General features: G+C 45.9%; 1 long non-coding RNA gene across 2 annotated transcripts; it reads left to right on the forward strand.

Moving 5' to 3' along the window:
* Positions 1–11,996: 11,996 nt before the first annotated feature.
* Positions 11,997–25,120, forward strand: LOC145514883 (uncharacterized). Of its 2 annotated transcripts, none has more exons than XR_014060536.1 (4): positions 11,997–12,341; positions 13,000–13,075; positions 15,050–15,173; positions 21,711–25,120. It is a non-coding gene; the product is annotated as an uncharacterized LOC145514883 (long non-coding RNA). The 2 variants fall into 2 exon arrangements; XR_014060537.1 differs by having other exon boundaries at positions 23,056–25,120.
* Positions 25,121–25,327: the final 207 nt, after the last annotated feature.

Below are 25,327 nucleotides of genomic sequence, written 5' to 3' on the forward strand. Positions count from 1 at the left end.
TGACATTAAAAAAAAAAAAGGCATCACAAAAAATTATATATATGGAAGCTTGTCTATCATTAAATTACTCAGTTTGGATTTCCACTAATAAAATAGAAGGACTTGTTACTATATTAGGCAAGTCACTCCCATTATTAATTTGTTAGATAAATGGCTTCTATATCTTGGAACTTTAAATGAAATGGAATTCACTAATCCTAATTGCTTTGCCTTCTACCGGAATTTTTTCCCATTAGTTCAGCATGTTTTTGTGTGTGTGTTTTTTTTTAGCTCTTTTCTACTTGAAGAGAGGAGCCTTCTTCAACTTAAAGCCTTAGGGTATACTTCATGGGTTTATTAATTATCAGGTATTCATTCAGAGGGGTTAATTAAGCAATGACTTTTTGTTGACTGTGGTATACAAAGAATAAAAGGCTTGACTTTGCCTGCTGATTAAGCTGCTAGGGACCCTGCCTTCATTTTCCTCCCTGTGGTTGAGGGATATAAAAGATCTTTGACCAGTTCTGGTCTTAAGTTCCAAGGCCACTCAGGAGGCCAGTTAAAACCAGTTCATATTTACAACTCAAGCCACCTTGAGATCACCCAAAGAAAAAGAGAGAAGCAATTCCCACTTTTGGGGGGAAAACTTTGTGCTTCTCTAATAATCATTCTTCTGTCTTCTCAGCCCAAACTTCAATATTTGCATTTTTCCTTTTTTTTTTTTTCCGCCAGTTGCTCAAGATGCCTTTCTTTTCTTATGACTTCAAACAGTCTACAGCATACTTTTGAACAGTGGAAGATAAAGAATGAGTTTCTGCCCCTTCTCTAGGCAGTTTAGTGGAATCAAAATAAATCACCATGGTAAGTCCAAACCGGCGGGAGTGGTGGGAGTTTGGATTTTTTTTTTCTTGATCATTTTCATCTCAGAGTACATCTACTCAGGTCCATGCTCAATAGTTGTGGTTCCCAAAAGTGAAGATGGGATAGAAGCAGGACGTATGTGCAGGGACAATGGGGTTTTTTTCCGTGTTCTTCGGTCATGCCTCACCACTCCAGAACCGGGTTAGAGAAACTGAGAAAAGAGGCCACACTCACTGATGCATTGAAATGCTGGAAAGCTATTTATCAGATGGCTCTTCTTGCCAAGTTCTATGTTTTGAGTTAGCACCTGCCTTCAGGAAACTTACAGTCTCCTGGAGAAGTCAGGGAGGATGCCCCATTACTTTGTAGCACTGCAGTTTTGATCTCTAGATCTTAGAGTTTTGATCTATAAGAGGATAAGTGATGAAGGGCAGGGGGAGAGATATATCAGTAAATCCCCACAAGACCAAGAGGAAGGGTCTAGAAGTATGGGGCTCACATAAGAGATCACCGGCACACAGACCTGGGGTCCCTCCCTTGAGCACGCAGCCCTCTCTTTAGAGGCCTCATCCCCAGCGTCTGGGGAAAAGCAAGCCTCAATTCAGCATTTAGCAGAACAAAGGAAAAACAATTGTGACCCAGAGACTACAAATGTTTTTCTTAAGCAACCACAAGGGACAGCCTCTTTGGTGAGTGCATTTACCAGATGGCCGGGGCTAGTCAGCTGCTTCCAATCAAATCTTGCACCACTGAGTCCGTGTATCTATCCCACACACTCAGCAAGATTCTGCTGAGTAGAGGAATTAAAAAAAAAAAAAAAAAAACACTTATTTTGTTCTATACCTAGAAAGTGTGCTCTTGGGGTTTTCAGGGACAGAATCCAAAACCAACAAGACCTTATCAGAGGAGAGCAATGGAAAAACGACCAAGCACCCTGTCCTGGGGCATAAGTTTGTTTTCAGTTTATGGTATTGGGGTAAAGGCAAGGGGACAAACTGGTTCTTCCAGTCAGGGCAGGAGTGAGGGGGTGGGGAATACTTTGGGGAGATGGAGAAGAAAGATTGTGAAAGAGAAATGAGGACGTTTGCAAGGTCACAGGGTGCTAAAGTTCAATTAATATTTTGCAGATTATAATTTATCTTGCTTTATCACTAGTCTTTAAAAAAAAAGACTAAATTCATTCCACCATATAAATGTCATGTAAGTGAATGTCGCTATATGTACTCGATTATTGATATCCATAAATATCGATTATTGATATCAATAAATCAGTGTTCTCGATAGGAACTCTGGAAAACATGCTGTAGTGGAAATTTTAAAATATATCATCCATACCCAACCTGTCTCAACATAAAATGGTTTCCTTTTAAAGAATCTGCTGGAATGACCGTTTTTTGGGGACGAGGAGGGCGCAGGTAAGAAATGAGATAATTTCTAGTGCTTGTTGAATGTGAGGAGGATTTTTGGTCCTCACACTTCCTCGTGTACACACACACACACACACATACTGAAATGCAGCTACCTCCCAGGTTGGAAATGCCCCCTCCAACAAACAAAATAGTCCACCCTCTCTCCCTCTGAATCTGAATGACTTTTTTCAACTTCTTTGTAGAAACAGGAAGTCCCTTTGGGAATTGGAACAATGCTTGCTGAACTTGACACCCCCAAACAGCACCGCCCCCTCCACACCCCTTGAACAGGGCTGGAGACGTTCAGTGTCTTTCAGGTCTGAGCACCCAGTCTGTCCTGGAGCCACCAGGCTTGTTCACACCTGCTTAATCGTTCTAAGACACAGAGCAGGGTTCCTGTAAGACACTTATGAAAAAGGCAAGGTGAGACTCTGCTGTGCAAAGGAGAGTCCTTTATGTGCCCCACCCTGAACCATTCCAGACAGCAGAGGTGTCAGGGGACGGACTGGAGTTTTGGTGTGGTCTGTACTCAATAAAATGCTTAGATTATGTCTTCTCCTTCTCTCGCCCCACCCCACTCCCACCACACCAAATCACACAAACAGATACGTGAGGCCCAATAATCCTCTCGTAAATGCAAGTAAAAAGAATCCCTACATTAGCCACCTCCTGTTAGCCAGCACTCTCCCAAGGCCCGAGATTAAAACTCTATAATATTCCATTTCTGTGTCTCTAAAGTGGGGCAGAATACCAGCTCACAGGGCAGTGGGAGGTGTAAAGAGATGAAGAGATGCAAGTTTGCAAGACCCCCGGCGTGTGGGTCCCTAGTCCCCACTGGGAGTTTCCCTCCGCTGTCTTCTTTCTAGTCTGCGCCACCCTGATCCAGCAATACTCTTCTGATAAAACACAGTTTGGCAGACTGTGAAATTGTTAAATGTCTGGATTTGGATGATGGTGAGGGAGAAAATTAAATTGCATGCATCTGAAGTAAAACCAGGAGCTCAGGAATTATCTGGCAAAGGGAAGCTTGATCTGGAAAACTGCTCCCCAGTTTTTATGACTTCCCAGTATGAACACACCCACCAGAAAGGGGTCAGCGTTCAGGAGATGCTGCAGTTGAATGTGACTTAGTGATGGGAGGCCTGGAGGATGAACCCTGAACCTTCCGAGGAAAGAAGGGGGCTGGGGGCCAGGGAAGGCAGGAAAGCACCTCTCTTTCCTGGAACTGCAGTGGAACACGGCCCTCCAAGCCCCGGCAACTTCTCTTTGCCGAGAGGTGACTTTGGAATCTGTGTCTTCCTGCAGCCACTGGTTAACTGTTAGAAATCTGTCCATAAAATGTGGTCAGAAAGCTATAATTTTCCCTCTGGAAGATTGCCCCATTGTGTAGAGATTTTGCTTGTTTGTTTGTTGGTTTTAATTCTTGTAAGAGGCTAAAAATAGCATGGGACTCATTGTCGACAAGGGTAGCTAAGTGTTTCTAAATCAGGATGTCAACGGATTTTGCTACCATTATATGTAGGCTGTCTCTGAGAAAGAAACAGTATGATGAAAAGGACCGGGATGCAAATATACAATCCTGTTTATTTTATTTTAATTCAGTCAAGACTTTCCTCCATCATTTAAGCTGCCAAAAGCCATTTTAAATACTACTGAGTCCCAATGTGTCTGTATTATTATTCACCCGGGGGTCTCAAGTCCCTTTACTAGTATGATTCCTGAGTCCACAATAGATGACTAGCAAGTATGGGATGGGAAGATGAAGGAATGATTGCATCAAGGATGACAGAATTAACTGTAAGTAGTCCCAAGGCTCTAGCTATTTCTTTCTCTCTTCACCGGCTATTTCCTCCACCACTCAACGTTCCATCTCCTAGATAAATGCTCAGATTATGCCAGGTGAGACTGGATTGCGTGATCTCTAGGCTAGCACTGGCTCCTCTTCCCACCTCCACTTCTTAAACTTGCTCCCTCATCCCTCACTTCTAGGAGTGTTTTCAAAGTCCTCTGACTGTAAGAATCACCTGGGATGCTTACTCAACGCACCGCTTCTCAAGTCCTTTCTGTGGATCTCCACCTAAGTTGCACATTAGATTCAACAGGGGAGCTTTTAAAACTGCTGATGACCAAGCTGTCTTCCAGAACAATTCCATCAGAAACTTGGGGTATAGGATCCAGGCATCAGCGGCTTTAAAGCTCCCCAAGTGATTCCTGTGTGCTGCCAAGTGTGAGTACCACCGTCGAGACGGGGATTCAGCAGGTCTGCTCTGAGGCCTTGGAGGTTGTGCACAAGTGCCCCGGGTGATTCTCAGCATCATGGACAGGTTTTTTGGAATTATCGGGCTACAGTTTGAGAACCAGATCAAACACTGTTTCTGACAATGTGTCAATTTCTCCTAAGACCAGTCAGTTGAGAGTTACTCCCCTGTGTACAGTTGAATTGCTCAGTGGTAAACACCTAACTAAATTGTACTGATCACATTCTCTCACCTGAGATAGTGGAAAGGGGAGTCACTGGGCTGCAGGTGGTGGGTGTCCGTTGTAAGAAAATATGAAGTAGATTTTTGATGGGATAATCCTATCTACTCCATTACATGTGAAGCTGGGGGAAGGAGCGAACAGACACACTGAGAGAAAGAAGCCATAAAGAAGGAAGACAGGACAACCCTGGCGAAAACTTTCTTTCTGCTCCTGATTTTTGATTCCCATGAGGCCCAGATGCTTGTCCTACCCATAGGTTCATTCATCATTCCTTAATTCTGTACACGTTCTACATGTTTCTAGATGGTTGTTGTTTAGTTGCTAAGCCATGTCCAACTCTTTGCAACCCCATGGACTGTAGCCCACTAGGCTTCTCTGTCCATGGGATTCTCCAGACAAGTGTGTTGCAGTGGGTTGCCATTTCCTTCTCCAGGAGATTTTCCCAACTCAGGTCTCCTACATAGGCAGGTGGACTTTTTACCGCTAAGCCACTAGGGAAGCCCATGTTTCTATATACTTCTTATTGTTTTCTGGATTAAGTAGGTTTTTCTTTCGTAGCAATCCAGATATAATTGTGATGGGACACATTCACCATTCTTCCTGGAGCCAAGTCAACAGTGGTGTCTGTCCTGGGATCCACGTTTCCTAATAGCAATTTTTTTTTTTCTTTTGAAGTCAGGTTTGTGGCATTATAATTTATCAATGACAAAATTAACCTTTTGTGTTCCATTATGTGAATTTTGACAAACATGACAGTCATGTAGCCACCTTTGTATTCACAATATAGAATATTTCCATCACTTCAAAAATGTTCCTTATGCCCTCTTTGTACCCTCGGCGTCTGACATTCACCGATGTGTTGTCTGTTCTTATAGTTTCATAGCTGTTTTACTTTCCATCATATCACGTGATTGGAACCATACAGTCGGTTTATTTTGAGATTGGCTTCTTTCACTTAACAGCATATTTTTTACTAATCCACAGTGTTGCAGGTATTAGATGTGGTTTTTTTTATTGTCCAGTTGTATTTCATCGTATGGGTATACCATAATTTGTTTATCCATCCACCAGTTAAATGACATTTGAATAGTTTGTTTTTTTCTGGGTTTTGGTGATTATGAATAAATAAATCCACTATAAATGTTTGTATTGAGGTTTTTGTGTGAAAGTATACTTTCATTCCTCTTGGGTAAACAGCCAGGGATGGAATTACTGGCTAATATATGTGTATGTTTATATTTACAGACAGTGTCAAACTACTTTCCAATATGACTGTACCATTTTGTATTTCCCTGAGCATTGCATGAGAATTCCAGTTGTTCTTAACTCCTGTCAGCACTTGGTGTTGACACTTTGATTTTTTTAAGTTATTTCAGCCATTTTAATAGGTAGTGATGTCTCATGGTGGTTTTAATTTGGATTTCCCTAATGACTAATAATGCTAAGCATCTTTTCAAGTATTTATTTATCATCTCTATCTTCCTTCCTTCAAGTGAAGTGTCTCTTAAAATATCTTGCCCATTTTTTTATTGGGTTGTTTTCTTATTATGGAGTTTTATAGGCTCTTGATAGAAATCCTTCATCAGGCATTTATTTTGCAAATATTTTCGCACAGCTTTTGGCTGGTTTATGCATTTCCACTGTGCCCTCTGAAGCGCAGAAATCATTCATTTTGCTGAGGTCCAATTTACAAATTTTTAAAAAGTGGATTGTATTTGTTGTGTTGTATCAAAGAGATTTTTGCCCAACTTAGGATTTTCTCCGATGCCAAGTTTTCTCTTACCTTTTCTTCCAATATTTTACATTTTCAGCTAGTTTAGTTTATAATGGTACAGGATGTTGACCAGTGTTCATTTATTTTGCATATAGTTGTCCAATTAGCATGTGTTGAAAAGATTATCCTCACTATCGACTTATTATTTATACCTTTTTCTTGAACTGTTTTTCGGAGCTGCTCTAGGGTTTACTGCATGTATTTTTAAATTATTGCAGTTCACCTGCAAATAACATTTTAACCCTACATGTACAATGAAAGTATCTACAATAGTCAACTTTCAGTTCTTTTCTGAGGTAGGCCTGCACACCTGGGCCTCACAGGTGGGTTTTCTGGCTGTCTGCGTGCCTCTTCTCGAGGGCAGCCAGCCTCTGTCCCACGCCTGGGATGGGTCATGTGGAAGAGCAGTCTGCTGCCCTCTCTCAGCAGTAGCTCTCTATTGTAATGAACGCCTTCATCGCCCACCTCCCCCCCCCCCCATACAGAGGGACTGTATCTTTTATTCTTCCCCAAGCCTTAATGAGTCTTTACCTGTGCCCCGGATGCCACAGGGTTTGCTGTGCCTCTCAGGCAGCTTAAGGGCTTTGATCAGTAGGAGGAAAGGCATCCTGCCTGCCCCACCCCCACAGCGGCAGTGGGTCCTCTCCCCCAGGGATGCATCACCTAAGGAGGCTCACTCTGGTCTCCTGCTTGTCCCCAGCCTTACTTGTGAGCATCTGGTGGACTAAATTGGAAATCCTACAAGTGAGTGACAGCTCCCAGTGTGTCTGTGGGTCCTAGAGGTCTCTATCCTCCTGCTGGCCTAGACTCTATCTCTGGCAATTTATTTAAAATGTTAAGGTACCTCCTGGTGTTGAGTCTTCCTTGGCCTGCCATGTGGAAAATCGTACTTGTATTCCAATTCTCCCATCCCTTGGAGAGGCCTTTCTTTACTTGGAAATTGGGCTACTTGGTGACCTTCTAACTTCAACTCTCTCACAGGTTCAAGAAAAGCTAGTTCATCTGGATTTTTCTTACTGTTAAGGTGGGAGTAGTACTCTGTTCAGCTTTCTATCCCCAAGGCAGAAGTGGAAACCTCTGTTTACACAAAGAGGCTAAACTTCTGGAAATACTCTCTTTCCTCTTAGACACATAGAGGATACAGGCCAGATCAACAAGTTGCTTCAATGTTCAGTTCATCACTGAACAGCTAATCTAATCTAGACAGTCTTTCTGAATTATATACATAAGTATTGATTGATTAAACCTCATGAACTATTTATTGATATACAGACACACTAATCTCATTTTTAATCATTTCTTCCAATATGTTTCTAGGCAGACAGTTTTAGTTTGGAATTCTTTTAATGCTGTTTTCATGCTGTGTTTCTTTCCTTTTTAAAATATGGTAAAATAATTAAGTACTTGTATTACTTTCTTACATCTTTGATAACAGACTGCTACAAACTAGTTGGCTTAAAACAACAGATATTTACTCTTGCACAGTTCTGGAGGTCAGCAGTCTGAAACTGAGGTGTGGGCAGGATAGGCTGCTTATGGAGGATTCATGTTCCATGCCTCTCTCCTAGCCTCTGATGGCTTCCAGAAGTCCCTGATGTTCCTCGGTTTGGAGATGCACCACTCCAGTTTTTGCCTCCATCTCTTTTTCTTCAATTGAAGTATAGCTGATTTACAGTTTTTCAGGTATAGAACAAAGTGATTTAGTTTGATTCACATATATATATGTATGTGTGTTTGTGTCCGTGTGTGTGTGCGTGTGTGTATATATACATACGTATATTCATATTCTCTGATTGTTTTCCATTATAGGTTATTACATAATGTTAAACATAGTTCCCTGTGTCATACAGTAGGTATAGCACAGATATAGTGGATATCTGTTAATCACAAATTCCCAATTTATCCCTCCCTTCCTTTCCCCTATGGTTCAGTTCAGTTCAATTGCTCAGTCGTGTCCGACTCTTTGTGACCCCATGAACCGCAGCACGCCAGACCTCCCTGTCCATCACCAACTCCCGGAGTTTACCCAAAGCCATGTCCATCGAGTCGGTGATGCCATCCAACCATCTCATCCTCTGCCGTCCCCTCCTCCTCCTGCCCCCAATCCTTCCCAGCATCAGGGTCTTTTCCAATGAGTCAATTCTTTGCATGAGGTGGCCAAAGTATTGGAGTTTCAGCTTCAACATCAGTCCTTCCAATGAACACCCAGGACTGATCTCCTTTAGGACGGACTGGTTGGATCTCCTTGCAGTCCAAGGGACTCTCAAGAGTCTTCTCCAACACCATGGTGACCATAAGTTTGTTTCTATTTTGTAAATAAGTTCATTTGTATCTTTTTTTTTTTAGATTCTACATATAAGTGATATCATATGATATTTGTCTTTTCTCTGACTTAGTTCACTTAGCATGATAATCTCTAGGTTCATCCATTTGCTGTGAATGGCATGGTGTCTTTTTCATGGCTGAATAGTATTCCTGTGTGTGTGTGTGTGTGTGTGTGTGTGTGTGTGTGTGTGACATCTTCTTTATCCATCCCTCTGCCAATGGACACTTAGACTATGACCCCATCTTCACATTGCCATCTTTACTGTATGTATCCTCTCCTTTTATAAGGACACCTATCATTGGGGTTAGGGTCCACCTTAAATCTAGGAACATCTCATCTTGAGGTCCTCATTTATATCTTCAAAGACTCTCTTCCAAATAAAGTCACCTTCACAGATTCTGGGGGTTGGGAATCAGCTATATCTTGTGGGGGCCCTACAGTTCTATTGATCTATGTTTACCAGGTCACACAAGTATTGTTTTCATAGTTGTAAGCTTTGCATCCACTGAATCTTCATTAACTGGTGAGAAGAAGCCTTGGGGAAGTCTTTGCCATTACAAAAGATGCCAATGTTTGCCAGTTTCACCTAGAATCAAATGATTTAATCAGTGAAGCCATTTGTTCTTTTTTTTTTTTCCCTGAAAAATCCACCAAGAAAGTCATTAGACATATTTTGGTTGGACTGACATTTTTAGTAGATCTGTAGTTTCAAAGTAAATAGGGCACAGCATCACCAGAAAGCCACAAAAAATAGACAAACCTGAATTAGGAGTAACTAATAACCCAAAGTTAGTTTATGTTGACCACAGCAGACAAATTCTGTTTGGCAGGTATAGACTCATTTCTGTAGTTTATATTGTCATTAACACGAACTGCCATGGAGCCATAATGACCTGAATAATTTAGTTCTGCTATTCAGGGATTAAGAAGAACTGAGTTCATATCTCGGCTAATCCATTTACAAGGTGTGGAACCCTCAGCAAGTTATACCATGAGTCTGGGATTCATTTTTCCCATCGGTTACATAAAAATAATATTACTTATGTTCTCTCAATGTTGTCCTGAAGATTCAATTAAATGAGGCCATGTAGGCAAAGCAGGGGCAAGTTCCAAGCACTAATAAATGTTAGTTACCCTCCCCTTTGACCCCATATTGCTGTTCATCAAATTAACCTTTCCCCACACGAACTGATTATGTAATGCTTTATGGCATTTTTCTGCTCATACAGAAAGGAAAGCAAGAAAGAGGCCTGGAATGGAAGTCAGGAGAAGTGGACTCTAACCCACTTAGACCTCTACCGCCCAGCTCTTTATCCTGCAGGACTGGGCTTAGTTGCCTGGGCCTCAGTTTCCTTCACCACAAAACAAACACCAGTCTCCAAAATTATCAGCTGTCTCAGAGGACCTTACAACCCCGACTGCACGCAGTTTACATCCTGGTTGCCAAAATCAGTGTCAGAGATACATGCACACTTTCTTCTCATTTATTCCAGACTTTCACACCATTGGTGATTCACCCATAATCTCCTAACTTGGAGAGTAAAGTCAGCACAATCGGGAGAATAAAGACCAGGCCTCTCTTTTCGCCAGGAAAGAGGACTTGGATTTGGGGGTAAAAACAGATGCAGGACTGTGTGGGTTTTCTGCCAGGCCCCGCGGATAGTGTATTCAAGGCTTGTCTCCTCCCAGAGGACCTGGCGCCACCCCATCCTCCGTCTCACACAGACCAGCATTTACCGCCTCTCCAAAACCTCCCAAGTATGTATTTCATAAAAGCAGGGCCTGGTTCAAATCCCTTGTAATGTCTCCAAAGGGAAGGAATAGAGTCAATAATCAGGGCTGTGTCTGTGAGTCGTAAATTCCCCAATCCCCTATTCCCTCTCCCAGCAAGCACACGCAGGCGCACGCACACACACATAAACACAGCCATAAATATATACACTCCCATTTAATAGACTGGGGACTCAAATTACAGTTACAGTGTAATAAAACTGACTAATCTGCAGGGTGTGTGCAGAAGCATGTGTGTGTGTGTGTGTGAGAGAGAGAGACACTTACAAGTCTTCTCCTTTACTTAAGGTCTAAATTCCCCCAGTGTGTTTCCTCTGGGACGCTGAAATAATCTGTCTTCACAGAACTGTCCTAGAAGCTTCTTATCCCTGGAGGCACAGCTGGTTACCTAATTTGCAGGCCCAGTGCAAAATGAAAACACAGGGGCCAGTCTTTAAATCTTTAAGAATTTCGAAACAGCAACAGCAGAGTGTGAAACCGAGTGTGGGATGAGACCTTCTCATTGCCAGGACCTCATGAGATTGCGCAGGTCACACCGTGGTTTGGTAGCAGACAGGTTCCCCGGGGTCAGCTCCCTACACCCTGCGCCATTTTTCTTTAGGGTATCTTACAGGGATGCATGCTCCTGGAGGTGTGTGACGTCAAGGAAACAGAGTGATCTTTGCCTGGGTTTGAGTCCTGCTAGACCACATACCAAGGCTGCCTGCTTGGACACTTCTGTTGCTCATTTTGAACTTCAGCTTCCCACCTCTTCCATGGAGACAGGGCGATTCATTTCCCAGAGTTAGAAGGAGCATTAAAAGCAGCAAGACATATAAAACCGCGAGGACAAAGCCTGGCACACAATAGATGTTCAAAGGGCCCTTCCTTTGGGCACAGACCTTGCAGATCTGTTCAAACAACAACCACACTGTTAAAAGCGAAGCTATTGTAACTCAAGTTTGCCAAAGGCCGCTGGTGATGGGGACCCAGTGGGATTTGAAAGCCCGACCAACGGTTTTCAAGGTCCTTCGCTTTTTACCACAAATGAGGTTTTCTCCCTTGAGAGTGGGAAGGGGTGACCTTCGAAAAGGCGTCGAGGTGGGGGGACTCAGGCAAGCGTCGACTAAAGGTGAAGACGAGTTGCAAGGGGAAAGGGGGAGGAGAGAGAGAGAAAGAAGGAAAAGTTCGCGCTGAAGTCTGAAGAGCGCCTGGGTTTGTTTTCCTGCCTGGGACGGGGAACTGTCTGGCCGCCAGGTTCCTGGAGCGCGGCCCGCGGCTCCCATTGGTCGGCACGCGGCTGTTGCTACGCGGATGGACCAATGGCACACGAGGGCCGTGCTGGCTCCGCCCTCCCCCGGGCTGGCTTGGCCCCTCAGGCGGTTTTTTTCCCCTTAGGAAGGCCAGGCGCTGAGTTGGGGGCGAGCCCGGGCGGGGCTGCCGCCTCCTTGCACCGCGCCCGGGGAGGTTGGTTCACCTGTCCGACTCGTTCCTCTTCCCGAGCTCCCTCGCCCTCCTGCCTTTGCACCGCCCCGGGGCAACGGCGCGGGGCGCGCGGGCTGTTTTATTGCATATATTTATTTATTTATCCCTCCCGGAGACTGTGCGTGTTTTATGTTTTAATAACTTTATCAACTCGGCGAACTTGCGCGAGGGCACGGGCAGCTTCTTTTGCCCTCCCTCCTGCCCCCCTCTCCCGCCCCCACCAATCTCTAACTGGCCTCTGAATCCCTTCCAAAAGGTAAATGCCCCCCCCCCGACCCCAGCCCACCCCGAAGGTCCTCCCCACCTCCACCCGCACCCCACGCAAACACTGGTTGAGGAGCATTTTGGTATTGCCTAACACAGTTTCCTTGCCACAAAGCAGGTCCTAGGTTTAGAAATTTTTCAGGAGGGAAATTGCCTGGATAAGAGGGAAAGAGAATTGAGGTGTAGATAGCACTGGGTACTTCGGGTTAATAATAACATCAGTAGTAAAATAATAATGGCTGTCATTTGCTGTACTTGGACACTGGATCAGGCGCTGTGCTTTTGCTGCTAAGCAGTTGCCATGATTTAAAGCTTGGTGTAGATGGGTAAACTGAGGCACCCAGCAGCAGACCCCTTGGCTCCCAGCAGCCAGACAGAAGCAGGACTTGAAGCCCAGAGTGTCCTTGGCTCCAGCTGTTGCACAGCCCTAAGCCAGCCCCTGACGTATGGGGGATCCTGGGTCCCCCGTCTAGGCATGCTCCAGGTAGAGCAGGCCTGTGAAGGCATTGCTCTGACACGTGACTGTGCTTGCATCAACCTACCTGCATGCTGGGAGTCACTAGTTCCCAGGGTTAGGAAGAACCCTCCAGTACAGCATAGGTAGCAAAATGTGTTTGTCTTACCAAGTTTCCTTTCTCTTTGTTTTCAAGGGGCTTCCTTCCAGTTCTCCTTCTAACGGCTTCACTACTGGCATGGTCAAAACGGCAGGCAAAATTAAGCCTAAAGGTGAGGATACGGAGTACAGAGAGTCTGTGGGCCTAGCCAAGGTCACACAGTAACCCCCTGGCAGACCCCATGCTGGTGCCATGACAAGGGCCCCATGGTGTATAAATTTAAAACAACAACAACAACAACAAAATAAATAAATAAAACAACAGCAAAACTTAAGGATTGAGAATGCAGGAGAAAAAATGTTACTGAGAAATGAACTCAGTCCTATTTTGTGTGTGTGTGGAAACTGCCTGGAAAGTGGGCCCTCAGCCGGGAGCGGGACTGACTGGTGGAGGAGCTTCTGCTGGCAAGGCTGATTTCCACCTGGCAGAAAACTGCCTACCACCCTAGCCCTTGTTCTGAGCCTGGCACCTCGGGGAAGCATGTCTGTACTCAGTCCGCTGTTGCCTAAGAGGCTGAGCAGAAAGGCTCCAACTAGCCTTCCCTCTTCCCTTCGCCGGGGCAGAGGACCTGGCCGTGCCCCCCTCTTCCCCTAACACAGCAGAAGCCAACAAGTGGTGTTTCTCATCTGGTGGCTTAAAGGAGGTGTATTTGAACTTTACCCAGTACCCAGTGTTACCCAGCCCCTGAGAGCCGGTCCAGCACCACCCCCTCCCCGGAGATTCCCTGGGTCCCAGAAAGATAGGACTGTCTCCTTCCTTAAATCCCCCTGGCTTAACAAGCCTCGCCAAAATCCTGCTCATAATCTTTCGCCATAAAGTTTATCTTCGAAAACTTTTCTGTAAAAGCTACGGAAAAATAAAAATCAGGGTTGGGGCTGAGCAGATTGTTGTGTTTGTGGAGGCTGATACGGCCCTGGTGGCCCACTGTAACGCTTTCCGCCGCCCAGGATTTGAGAGAATGTTTGTGGAGCTGCTTGCTTCCTTCCTGAATGCTAACCTGAATCCCTCCGGTTGCAACCTTTGCTCCCTCCCAAGCCTCGCAGGGTAGTGCGACACCGACCCACTCGAGTGCTATGTCTCACCTGCTTTCAGTGCTTTTTGTAGCCAAGAGCCACGCAGATGTCTTTTCTCCTCCCACCAGCATTTCCTTGGAGGGTGCTCTGCCCCTGTGGTGGGCACTGAGGACTCCCACCCCCACGTTTGCAGTCAAGTGAGAAAAACAGTGTTACCCAAACCCCCTCACAAACCCGAAGTTACACTGTTATCATGTAACAAAGGAGACATACATACAGGACACCTCCACAGAGTATAAAAGAACTTAGTCATTTAGAGCAATCAAGGCAGCCTTCACAGAGGAGGTGATGTTTGAGCTGAGGTTTCATGGATGGACATAGCGTGGAGGCTAGGGTGAGGCTGGGTAGGAAGAAGAACCAGCACAGACACATGTCTTCTGTGGGGTCTGATATCCCTATATCATTTAGCAGGGCCTCTTACAGTCCAGCCCACTCTCCATGGATGGGAAATTACTTTTTTATGAGACTGGTAAAAATAAGTTTCTCTCAGAATATGGGTCTTTCTCCTAAACCAAGAAATTGAGACTACACGTTAAGGCCTAGTCTTGCTAAGTGGGTGTACAGGTCACCAAAGTGATAAAATCAACACATTGTTCACCGCTTCCCTAACCAGGGACCAGGAGGAGCACTGGAGTCCTACCGATCTCTGCCTTTGCCCGGTGTAGTTAGTATTATTAAAAAATATTAAACTTTCAGTGCACCGGAACTGGAAGTGTTCACCTTCAGATGCCTCCACGATTTGTGAAATGCTGAGTGGGAGCCTGGTGTTTCCTAAGTGTGACCCTCTGGGAACCCTTACAACCACACTAGGGGATAGAACTGTTCAACTGCTCTTTGCAAAGGCCTAGAAAACCCTTGGGTCCTGACTCCCAGTGTGTGACATGGATGCAGAAGAGGAGAAAGCCCCCTTTGAGAGCTCAGAGAGTGAGGGTCATAGGCTTACAAAAGGTCAGATGTGGACAGCATTTGAGGGCAACTTTCTTTCTTTTTTTTTTTTTTCAATTCTTATCCAGGGTTTGATCTACAGATAAGATACTCCTATACATTTTGCAAGTTCACTTTAAGATGACCTGCACTGATACCTGTTTTCACTAACTGGAAGAAATCTGAAGAGGACTTGTGGTCTTAGGAGGACAGGTAATTGCTTCTCCAATCTACCGTGTTTCTACTTAAAAATGTTTTCGGAGGTACGTGCTACTTTCTGGGGGAAACCTGTGTAACACCACTGACATGTCCAGCCTGGACCTCAGTCTCTCCTCTAATAAGGAATTCATGGCCTTTTGGATAAAGCCAGGTTAACTTTCAGATCTTTGATGATTCAAAAGTGCCTCTGCCTCAAGACCTCCGATTGGCCCAAGCAGAAAGCCTGACCTTCTTAGCAAAGATCCTCAGTGAAGATTTGAACCGAGTTGGGGAGTAGAAAGAATCAGGTGTACTATCAGGTGCCTTGCTTGGAGATGATAACAGTCCCATGGATGAAGGCAGAACCCAGAGTACCTTCATAGAGATCCTAATCTAAGTGTCTAAGAGCCTTGGAGGGGCTACATTCCCATCATTCTGTAAGACCTCTCTTACCTTCTAGGTATTATGATGTTAAAGAATTGAGTCAATCATACTTCTTGGTGATCTCTCTGTGGAAACCCTTCTAGACCTGGCACCACCAAAGTGAGGCTCTGGGGTCACCTTTCCAGGCTCTGTGCATGGGTTGGTGGTGAAAGGTCATGGAGCTGCCATTTTCAGATGCCTGGAGCCAGCTTCTCAAGTCCTTGGGCATGACACACTTGGCTTCTTGTTTGTTACCTCTCCAGTTGGGTGCGTCCCTGATGGATATGAAGTAGCTGGAGCCTCTCCTAAGCGTCAGTGACAGTGGCCTCCTCAAATAGAACCTTTCTTAGTTCACCCATCCGTCTTTCCATCCGTTGAGCAAACATTTGCTGAGCCCCTACTGTGGGCAACACTGCGAGGAGGAAGTTAACAGTGCAGTCCTATGCCTGCTTTCAGGACATTTACCATCTAGTAGACAGAAGAAGACACTGTGTAAAGGACCAGGAATGAAATGTCAGATTCCCAGGGTTATTATGCAAGATCCGATTTCCCTTCAAGAAATTCCCTCTGGATCCTGCGAATGGAACGGGAGACGGGGGAGAGGCATGGCTCTCCATCAGCTGCTGCCTCCACTGGCGCTCAGTCGCCTTCTTTGTGAATTTCCTGCAAGCACTGCACTGCCCTGAAGCTACTCTCTTATTTCTCTCTTTTCTGGTGGCCGACCTACCTTCAGACCTCTAGAGTGGAAACTCCATGAAGCAGGGAGCTTTCTCTAGCTTGCTTACTGCTGAGCCTCCGGCACCAACAGAATCCCTGAAACCAAAAGACGCCCCATCCTAGTTGTTGAGCCCATGAGTGACTTTTGCCCGAAAGCTGAGTGAGGCAGGATGCTAGAAGCACAGAGAGAGAGAGGGTGAGCAGGGGCTCCTGTGGCTCTTTGTCACTCAAAGAGGCTCCACTCTGCTCCCCAGGAATCCTTTAAGGATTTGGAAAGAAGACTCTTCTTTGTTTTCATTATTTAATTACTGGTTAACAGTTAACATGGATTCCCCTGGTGGCTCAGATGGCAAAGAATTTGCCTGCAGTGCGGGAGACCAGAGTTCAATCCCCTGGACGGAAAGATCCCCTGAAGAAGGGAATGGCTACCCACTCCAGTATTCTTGTCTGGGAAATCCCATGGAAGGAGGAGCCTGGCAGCCCACAGTCCATGAGTTCAACACAACTGAGCGACTAAACACTTTTAACAGTTAAATCCAAGTTCAGAGATAAGTTCTTGAATTTGCAGGGCAAGAACTTTTATTTTTCCTTTCCTCCCCCACCTCTCTCTTCCCAGAAGAGGGTGCCTAGCCTGAAACCTGTGTACTTAGCAGTTGGCCATGGAAAGCACATGGGAATAATCTCTCACTTTGATCAAGGAGGGGAGAAATGGAAAACTTGATCCCCAGGTGGCTTCATAGGAACAGGAAGGAAAAAAAAAATGGAGATGCTGGCAGGGTCCAGTGCTTATAATATTTTCCTTTTTTAAAACAATCATTATGTTTGTGCTAGCAGCATGCTTGGTAATCACTTCTGAGCATGATTCTCTATATCAGCACGGCATTCTATCCGTTTTGAGGAAGCAGTTGAGGTCAAGAGTGGGTAAGAGCCTCCTTGTTGAGGCACAGCTAGCTCAGACCCGGCAAGGACCAATGTGCAGAGAGTCCCTGTTGCCCTTGGTAACATCTCCTCTGAAGATTGCATCTCTGATGTAGTAAATTGCGAAGGGGAAGACCCACACTCTGGAGGGGTTTGACCCACAAACAGAATAGCAGCATCTTCTTGTGCTGTCAGGGCTGGAGAGGAGGCCGAGCAGAGTCCCAGCATCCGCCCCTTCTCTGCAGCGTGGCGCTGGCAATTAGGGACATCGTCGCTCACCCCCACATCTCAGACAAGGAGGGGGCGGTTGGATGTCACCGGAGGAGACGGAAGATGGATAGCCCTGGATGTTCCTCTGTCCTATTGATGCAGACACACTCGTCTCTCTGTCTCACTGCTGGCATCACCTTCAATTTGGCCAGATGGACATCATGGGGGAAATTTCGTCTGGACCAGGAATCTTAAAACACTAACAAAAAGAGCTGGCTCTTGGGAGAAATGAGGATGGGGCCATTAGAAGTTGGGAGCTGGGGCCATTAGGAAGCAGCCAGGCTATGTTGATGCACAGGGGGATTTCTGCTCAATAATGGGATATGTGAACACAGGTTAGTGCTGTGATTACAGCCTCCTGGAAGGGGGCCCCTAGAGGCCTGGAATAGATTAAGACTCACTCAAGCAAAGGTTGGGGGAAGGGAGGAAAGTCACCTCTTCAGGTCCTGACCCGTGTGGTCAGAGGCATTCTCCTCCACCTCGCAGATGGCAAGGGTCCTTTCAAGGGTCACACCAGGAAGTGGCACATGCATATCGTATCCTGAGACCTGGAAGGCCTAGGCCCTCAAGGAGGGGTGGGTGGCAAGTTAAGTGCATGCCCGGAACGGAACTCTTGAGAGAGTTTAGGAAAGGCTTTGCTACACCCTGTTTCTGGGGGGCAGTTTGGCAATATCCATCAAGAACCTCAGAAAACAGACTCAAAAATACACAAATTTATTCTGGAAAAGCACTCAGATATCCACACAACAGCTTACAGGTAAGAAAGAGCGTCAGCATGATATTTGTACTGGGAAGAATACGAAATCATCTAAATGACCAACGACAGAGGAAATAGCTAAATCAATTATCGTTCCTTCCTCCAATGGCACTTAGCAAACCTGTAACTATGAAGTCATGTTAATGACATGGGAGACTGACTGTGGCCTGTTAGGTTAAAAAAGTGCAGATTACACTAAGAAAGCAGGTAGAATGTGATCACAATTCAGTAGAGAAAAAAGGTCTGAAAGAAAATGGGCCCAACTGTCAGCAGTGGTTATCTCTGTGTAGTAGGATTCTGGGTGATGTTTTATATTCTTTTCATAGTGTTCAAAGTTTTCAAAAGTATCTACACATTGTGTGTGCTAAGTCACTCAGTCGTGTCCAACTCCTTGCAACCCTGTGAACCATTGCCCGCCATGCTCCTCCGTCCATGGGATTCTCCAGGCAAGAATACTGGAGTGGGTTCCATGCCCTCCTCATCTACACATTAATATGTATGAATGCATATAACTAATATGCAGACCACTCTCCCTTCCTTATCTTTCTTACTCTGCTTTATTCTTCTCCACACTGATGTTTGCCAACATCTTATGTACTCAGTTGTTTATTTCCTACTTGTCACTGGTGCTCCATCCTCTTGAATATAAGCTTCTAAGGGCAGAGCTTTGCCTTGTTCAGAAATCTAAACCCCTCTTCCCTCCCTGGCACACAGCCTTAGAATTCCATAAATATCCACTGGAAAAATTGATATGCTCTTTTGATAATCATAAAAAAGGAAATGTTATTAAAATATAAAGAAGAAAAGTTTTCATTGCAGAGGGTATGCTCCCCCCTTCCCCCATTTTCATGACTGTGATAAAATCAAACCAGGGTACAGGATGTATTAAGCTTATGCTCTGTCATGGCAGTTGATCAGTAGTAGCCGCTGATTGAGTCCCAGATGGGGACGAGTAGTAAGAGACAACCCGGCAGTAGAAAGGTGACTTCAGTGACCCTGGAGTAGATGGTTTGAACCACGGGACTCAGCCCTCAGGACCGACATTCCCTGAGAAGGCCAGTGTGCATAGGCTCTGTGAATTTGGTCATTCTGTTTATAATGTCCACTTTTCCTCCTGAAAACTGTTGTTTCAGTCATGGATGCATCTCACCTGAACACAGAGGTTTAGAAGGCACACGGCATACTGAAAAGGTCTCAGTATACGTATTGGTTTAGAATCCTGACCCCACACTTCTTAGCTGTATGACCTCACTCAAAATACTTAAACCTTCCTAATCTATAGTTCCCTTACCTGCAAATAATCCTACTCTACAGGGTTATTCTTGTATGATTTGAGACTATATAGAAAAAGTCTCACGTAGTGCTAAGCATATATGGCTTTCCCCAAATTCACACCATCTACAAAAAATCTGGTTTGATAAGAATGAGCTCAGTTATAACGACATACAACAAATATCAGTTTCCACACTCATGAAAATTAGGGCCTAATGTTCTCTCACTTGAGCTGTGAATTCCTCTGTCCCATCATGGTCTGCAGGCCACTGACATCCCAACCACTCGTGTGCATGTGAGTGCGTGCTCAGTCATGTCCAACTCTTTGCAACCCCTTAGACTGTAGCCCTCCAGGCTCCTCTTTCATGGAATTTCCCAGGCAAGAATAGTGAAGTGGGTTGCCATTTCCATTTCCAGAGGATCTTCCCGACCTAGGGGTCGACAACCCGGGTCTCCCGTGTCTCCTGAAGGGTTTGTTAAACTAGGGCAGGGGTTAACAATACAGATTCCCCATCCCCATTGGACTTCTGTGTCACAAACATCTAGGTATGAATCTTTGAGAGTCTCCAATCTTAAAGGATCACCAGGTGATTCTCACGCACTTTCAAATGTGAGATCCTGTGCAACTCGTGTTTCTAAGGACACGCAGAAGAGCCCGTAGGCTTTTTAAAGTCAAGGCATGAAGTTTGTGTTCTTTCTCCTCTTCCAGGGTTTTCCTTGTCATAAGGGCGACATCTCAGAGTGTGGCTCGATGAAAGAATACAGGCATTTGCCATGTAGAATATGCACTCTGTCCAAGTGCTATTCAGTGACACAGCCCTGACTTGCCAAGCCTGTGTCTGCAGGGCTGTGGTTAACCACACAACAGTCCCGAATGCCCAGTTCTTGATGAGGATTCCTAGGGTCTTTTTAATTTGCACAGATGACCTAATGGAAATCTGAATCAGAGAAAGAAAACATCTGTGTCCCTTTTCACACCTCCCCACAAATTAATACCCCCCTCATTTCTGCTTATTTCTCCCTTCTGGTCCTTGAATGCTTAAGTTTTACATATTCATAATCATTACATTGATATGTTTCCAAGATACAGTTCTTTTGATTTCATGATCAGTATCTTCCCCACTCTCCCTTTTCTGCTGTTCCTCCCACACCGTAGAATTTCTTTTTCTGTAGTAATTAATTCTTAACCTTTCTGTGAGGCTTCGCCGCTCTCAAAGCATTTTCATGCCCATTTTCTTATGAGCGGAACCAGCTTCATGTATTCAGATGATAGCTTTGTTCTTGGTTACGATAAAGCATCTCAGGGGAGAGTCACCCAGCAAAATGTTTAGGAGTTCGGGCTCTATAACTGGAGAGACCCAAATTTAATTCCTGCCGCTTAACGGTGGTGAATTCAGACAAGTAATGTAGCCTCACATGGCCTGTTTCTCTCGTCTGTTGCAGTGTAGATAGTCAGTTCCCAGCCCATAGAGTAGCCATGAGGATGAAATAAGATAATCACTTATAACGTGCTCAGCACAGGGTTGATCTGGGTTCCATTAATGTCAGTTATTATATTGTTGCTATCATTGTCATTAAATATATTAGATAAAGGGTTTTAATGATGGTGGGAAATAAGAGGAAGCCAACCCACTCTGGCGTGAACTCACCCCTCAATCTAATTCAGTGTAACCCACAGTTTTCAACCCAGAATAGGAAAGGAAGAGCCACATTGTGCACCGTGCCCTTCACTGGTTATCTGCCTCATGGACACATTCTGCCTCCGTGTTATGTGACATGTGCACCTGGGACAGAAAGATACTTTTTGAGCTCTCACCCTCCCCACCCCATCCCACCCTTCAATAAAAAGCAGATATTGGGCATTGCTGGTTAAACTGAAATCCAGACTTTTCAGGGTTTAGAAATGTTTGGGAGGTACTTTTTGTAGTTCTCAGCTGGGATCTTTTTAGACTGGGGTGGAGATGAGGGGGTTCTTCCTGCCAGACTTCTCATGGGAAAGCATGTTCGTGCAGGTCTCAGCAAACTTGCTTGGTTCCAAGAGTTCAGGCTCAGGTAAGCTTTGGACAGGCACCTGAGGCTCTGAGAGGCTTAACTGAAATGAGCCCAAACTTAAATGTTTTATGAGGTACGCCCATCACTGATTTTCTTGGCCAAGTTTTTAGGTGGCCTTGTTGTGGATATGCTTCTCTTGGCAGCTGGGAGACCCAGGGGTCTGCCGTGGAGCCTCGGTGTGCTTTGACCTCACCACACCTCCAAGAGCTGCCGGCCACGGGTGCGTGTCAGTGCTCACGGCGTGATCACATGGAGACCTGGGAGCTGTTTCTCCCTTGGTACAACTTGTCTTGTAGTTCCAGACAAGCTGGGCCTCACCTTCCCCGAAGCAAAGTCCTCCAGGCTGGGACCGAATTCTCTCTCGAATGTAACAAGTCTCAGGAACAAGGGAACACCTAAGCCAAGCGCCCTGCCAAGCTCCTGTGTCGATCGAAAGTGAAGCAGAGCCCGTCTTGTGAAAGGAGACACACGGTACCCCAGTGGACGGAGTGCCTGGGGCCCCCCAAGAGAGGAGCAGTTACTCTACCAAGACGTGCCGTCCTTTCTGGTTTGGAGAAGTATCTTCCCACCCAAGTTCAGAATCGTCTGAAAATGTCTCCTCATCTGCTCCCCCTACCCCAGACTGTAAATCCCTCGGGGTCTTAGGTAGTTTTTCATTCCTTGGGAGAATCATATGCCAACAATATTATTAAGAACTGCATGCCGTGAAAGTTTGAATGGAACACCATCTGAGAGTCCACGTAATTTTGAGAACGTTCTTCAGGCCAACAGGAAACGAACTGAAAAGACACAAGTCAGATAACAGCGCACTGACATTCCAACCCTGCATTCACATGGCCCTGTGGAATGTTCTGGACCAGTCACGCTCCAGCCTGTCAGAAAGAAGAGTCAGAGCCAGGGGCCCAACGGCAAAAATTCATTATGGGACGTTGTATTACAGGGTCTGAAGGTGTCAACGAAAGGCAAGCAGGGATGGGTGACAGCTGGGATCTCCTGCCGTACCTGGGGCTGCAGGGGCAAAGCCTGGATGAGGTCTCATCCGGACTCAAAAGCCGGGCTGTGTGACAGCACATTGGGTGGTGGAGGCTCCCTGGGTGGGGCGGGAACGGTGAGGGAGGGATAAGCCTTGCCAGAGACACCGATCACGGCGCGGAGCGGGCAGGAATCCCTCTGGCAGGTCTTCACCTCCCAGCCGCCAGACTCCGGCCAGTGCCTCCGGTGACCCGGGCAACCAGAGGCCAGTTCCCAGGGGTCAACGTCCCTAGGGAGTGGATCTCATAGCAAGTTAATATATGAGCAGTGCCCACATTGACTGAGGCCACTTTATGTCATTTTTGTACTTGTTACATAAGAGCAAACTGAAAAATCAGAAAGCCACGATTATCTGAGTCCAAACACCTGCATCTTCACATCCAGTATTGTGTCTCAGCCCAGTTTTGCATGTTATTCCAAATGCTTTATTTTCATACTGCCAGTATCTGTGTGTAGGACAGTCTCCATACAAATTTCTGATTCAAGAAAGAAAAGACTCTCCTTTCGCTAAAAGGAAGGGTGGCAGGAGCCTCGTTGGCGAGCATGGCGAACAGGACTCCTTCACTGGACCAATGTCAGGATCCCACAAGCGATCAGCTTTGAACATGCCGTGTGAGCGTCAGGCCGAGGCAAACACACGCATCATCAGTGCCTCGCGCTGCGTGTGCCGGTAAAAGCATCCAACATCTTTTCTTCAGGGTAATGTTGACACATGTCAAATACATTAACATTCCTATTGGAGTGACTCATTCAGCGGGAACAGTCATCTCAGAAAGATGATAGAGGGGAGGGCGAGAGGCATTTTGCAATCGTTCAAGATATGAAGACCAACTTGTCCTTGGGGGTTCGGGATGTTTAAAGAAGGCACTCACTGCTATGGTAGCGCTGTTTGACAGTATCATCGTTGTTTCGATGTTGTCTGTTGCCTTAGCTTCACTAACAGGAATCTGGAGGAGGTCACTGAGCTGCGGGTACACGAGTGGGTGTCCCCCCGGCCCGATCTCTCTCTTCTTCAGTGTATCAGCAGAGGGTGCTCCCCAAGCCTGCAGTGTCTGCCTTGGCTTCCTCCTCCTTTCCCTTATGCTTCTCCAGACCTCAGCTCACTCTCCTCAGGCAGAGGGTGGAGCGACACACAAGGCTGGCCTGTGGGGTCAAATTCACAGGTGCTGTCCCCCACCTCCATTCAGAGTCTCCTCTCCACGATGGGAGAACTTTGTTACCATTGTGGCTGTTACTCGAGTTTGCTTTGTTCTGTGGAAGTTTTGACTGTGGCTTTTGCTATAAAGAAAATGAAACAAGATCAGTTGTAACTGAACGACCCTACTTATGGCCAAAGGCCCAGGGCTACACAGGACAGCCTGGCCTTGCATGTCCTCAACCTCAGCCTGCAGGGAGGGGAGTTCCTCCCTCCAGGGAACCTCACACATGGCTCGGTCACTGAGGAAGGCAGCGGAGAAGAGGTCACTCCAAACCAGCTCCCTCCTCCTTCCCTCTGTCCTCTGTTCCTCCCGCCTGCTCTCCCTTCCTTCCTTCTTTCCTCCTTTGCTTCCTTCCTCCCTCCCTCCCTTGCTCCCATCCTTTTCCCTGGCTTCTTTGCTTTATTCCTCTTTTAAAAATTCCTTTTAACCCAGTGTTGGTTATTTATCTGAATCTACTATAAAACTGAATCTATCTTCATCTGTTACCTAAGGTCACCAATATGGATCTTCTCACAGACGTGAAGGCTCACGTTTCTTGAGCTTCTCCTCCAGATGCAGTCACATCTCTTTCCCTTCTTCTCTGTCCCCCAACTGCCTGAGGGTAATTTAGGGGGACCTTCTGAGCCAGCTCCATGACGTGTCCTCGCTTTCCCGTGAACTCAAGATACCCGAGGCCTCTCTGGCTGTTTCCCGGGATGTGCCTCCTGACCTTGCACCTTTCATGTGCTCCCTCTAACTCTCAGAAGTGTCCCCATCTTCTGATAACTCACAGTTAACTCTCTTGCTAAGAGATCTTTAAACTTGGTTCAGACCCTCAGGTCATGACTTGTGCCTGCCAATCTCAAGCCCTCCCTTAGATTTACAGGAGTGTCTGAGTATCTGGGGTGCAATGCCTCATGCTTCTCTGTGGCTTCCTAGATTGGTTCTCTCAGGCATCCCCCGAAATATAGAATCGGGCCTTCATTGTTGATTCAACACCACTGTTGACTCAGACTCCACCAAGATGAATCCTCCGTGCATTTGGGTCTATGTTATTTACATTTGGTGCATGTGCTGGGAGTGGCCATACTGTGGTTTGTGAGCACACACCCCCCCCCCCAATCTTACTGGTTCCCTTCCTCCTGCCCCTCATCTTCCCTTATCTCCTCTCCTCTGCTCAGGAGCAATAAACACATTCCTCTCTCTGCCCCCTGCAGAGCCTTGGCTTCTCTCCCTGCAGCTTGCCAAGGAAGTTTTCTAAAGAAATAGCTTGCTCTTCATGGAAAAAAAAGTCTGAAGAATATGTTTTTTTCTTCATGTGATTAAACCTACCTGCCCACCTACCTACATTTGATTTAATTGTCTTTCTCTCGATTCTCACTGGCACACGGACAAAAGTAAACTTTGACAGAAAAATATGGGAGGAAAGAAGAGACTAAAGCATTAAAGAATTGAAAATCATGGGACAGGGAGAGAAAAGGGGACAGAGAGAGAGGGAGAAACAAAGGTGGGGAGGGAGGGAAGAAGGGGGAGAGGGAAGGACCCTGGAT

The sequence above is a fragment of the Giraffa tippelskirchi genome, chromosome 7, assembly GCF_054371585.1.
Source record: "Giraffa tippelskirchi isolate mGirTip1 chromosome 7, T2T-mGirTip1v1.2.pri, whole genome shotgun sequence".
NCBI classification, from domain to species: domain Eukaryota; kingdom Metazoa; phylum Chordata; class Mammalia; order Artiodactyla; family Giraffidae; genus Giraffa; species Giraffa tippelskirchi.